The sequence below is a fragment of the Aplysia californica genome, unplaced genomic scaffold (genome assembly GCF_000002075.1).
Source record: "Aplysia californica isolate F4 #8 unplaced genomic scaffold, AplCal3.0 scaffold00112, whole genome shotgun sequence".
Taxonomy (NCBI): Eukaryota; Metazoa; Mollusca; class Gastropoda; order Aplysiida; family Aplysiidae; genus Aplysia; species Aplysia californica.
This window is the reverse complement of record NW_004797382.1, coordinates 744,697-747,566: the sequence shown is the minus strand read 5'-3', so window position 1 is coordinate 747,566 and position 2,870 is coordinate 744,697.

Below are 2,870 nucleotides of genomic sequence, written 5' to 3'. Positions count from 1 at the left end.
TCTTCTTCTTCTTCTTCTTCTTCTTCTTCTTCTTCTTCTTCTTCTTCTTCTTCAAACTGTTCTTGTTCAATTTGTTTTTCAAATTCTTCTTCTTCTTCAAATTCTTCAAATTTTTCATCAAACTCTTTTTCAAATTCGTTTTTTAAAATTGTTCCAATTCTTCTTTACATTTTTCTTGTTCTATAACAATGCGTAAACATGTCACACAAAACAAGCAAAAATCTGGGATTCGTCAGTTCGCCGCCACCAGTTTAACATCGCCCTGATGTCCGTCTGATCAATTGGACATCTCGTCTGCTCACACTCCCCCACTGCGGAGTGCCCACGACATCACCAGTAAAAATCTCCCCGTCTTCAATTGTTGATGAGGCCAAATGCCGCACGCAGACAGGCACAATTGGGCTGTGCTGGAGACGTAATTCAGACAAAATGCCACAAAAAGAACCAAGCAACAACATCATAACACAAAAGACCCCTCAACAAAAACCAAACAAAAACAAAGCAAAACAAACGAACAAACAAAGAAGCGCAAACAAACAGCCCCACCTCTTAGAAAAGAATTCACGACAATAACAGCAACAACAGAAACAAACAGGGGAACAAGAAGAAGAAACAAGCTCATCCTAATCGCTGTGGAAGTGACGTAATATGCATCCTGATTATCACCCTTTGCACTCATAGATCCCTCTGAGACAGCGGGAAATATTAAGACTCCCGATAGACTTCTCGCGCTAACGTCGCCAGAACAGGGTTTCAAAACGCCGGTATGGAGAGACACAATGTCTTTCGCTCGACTGTTTCTTATTAGCTTTATCGCTAAAAGATTGTTCTAGGATTTAGAGATAAGGCTATTGGCTTTTATTTACGACTCTTCCCCAATTTTGTGATGAGGATAATATTTTTGTGATTCCCTTATCTCCCGAATGGATCAAGTGAAGAGTGTTCAGCACGGAGTGACCCGCCCTAAGACTACTTAATTATCTGAGTTCGCACAAGCATTTTTTTTGTAGAATCCCCATGAAGATGCAATCGAATCAGCCATGCTTATTTTTTTTGACGAACTACTGCTTTAAAAAGAGAATAATAAATAAACGTGTTTTTACGCCCCCATCGACATAATTTAGATCATTAAAATTTTATTTAGGAGACGCACCTCGACCCTGTGTAGGCAAATCTTGGCTGGGAGGGATACAACATCCCAGCAGAATGACAGAGATACTCGACAAACATTCGCCAAACTCTGTAGGCATACTTGAACTCTTGTCTCTTGCGATCGACAGAGAAGAGCCTAATCGCTACACCACAGACGATGACAGAAACACAGTCGAACCTGCTCTAACGGCCTATTCATAAGACACTCACTTGCACAAACGGCCGACTGCATAAAAAAATCACTTGTACAAACGACCAACTGCATGAAACGATCATTTGTACTAACGGCCAATTGCATAAGACAGTCACTTGTACAAACAGCCACCACCAATGTCCATCCTTGCGCGTTTTTATTAAACATTATAATGACACTGTGTAAGACGACCACCAGTCTAATATGGTCACCTTTCCTCTAAACAATGAATGTCCATCTTATCTTAGACACTTTTGAATGTACTGCGACCATTTTTTGTTTAAAATTTATGTTCTGAGTGCTAGACACAGTGCAGGTGTTTCTTTTGTTTGTTAAATTGCATTAAACTGATGCCGAGTCTTTCTTTTTCTAACCACAGCATGGTGTTTAAACTCTTAAAATAGATATCCTCTTGGTCTACGAAAAATAAACAATTAAAGATGAACTATTACTTTTAAAAACCCACACAATCTAAATCGACCAGTAAACTCTTTTTGAATTCTATACTGGCACGCTTAAGAGGTGTCACTTCAAGTTTACAGACAATTAAAAGTCCCAGACGCCTCGAGACTGTGTTGGTGTGTGTGACGTCGTAAATGCCATCACTCTTCATTATTAACCTGTCTGAGCGGCATCCTTTAAACGACATTTTATCATCTCTGTCCTAAACCGTCGCCTGCAAAGTCTACCCAAACTCTCGTAAATCTGTCAGCAACTTCTGACTCTTTTCGTAAGGTCTTAAATGGAGAAAAACACTGAGAGGACATGAGAGCTAATTATACGAAAGAACGCAACAGATGTGTATGGGAAAAAGAACAAAACGAGGTGAATTATATCTGAATGATATTACTTTATTCAGACAGCACAAGACGCTTCACAATGACGTCATAATGTCCATCAGCGATGTATGTTCTAGGACATTCCGTCATCCCCGGGACGAGGTATGTCCAGTGTCCACTGACCAGTTTACAAAAGACTTAAGCGTGCCTGGGTGGGGCTTGACCAGTACGTCTGTAGCTCGAGTCCCATCTCATGGGATGCCCATTTAAAGATGACTCGTGATAGCGGACAGTAGGAGAGATACTGAGATAGCTGTGAGCCGAGTTACTGAGGAACGTACAAAGGAATGGATAGGCCGAAGGGCTAGAACTCAGATGGCTGCTAGAACGGAAAAATAAAGGGGGGGGGGGGGGAAGGAGGGGGGTGTCTGTATACTGTGTCTGTGACTGTGAGTAGCAGAACCGCATTAAGTGAGGGGCTAGAAACGAAACATAACACAATGATGGACTGAGTTCGATTCCCGTGTGGACGGGGTTTTTAGTGGTGTCGAATATCTCTTTCTATCCTACTGGGACCTTGAACTACTTCACCTGGAAACACACACGCACACAAACACACACAAACACACACTCACACACATACACACACACATACACACACAGACACACACACATACACATATACATACACACACATGCACACTCTCTCACACACAAACGCAAACACTCACTTGTGATAAGACTCT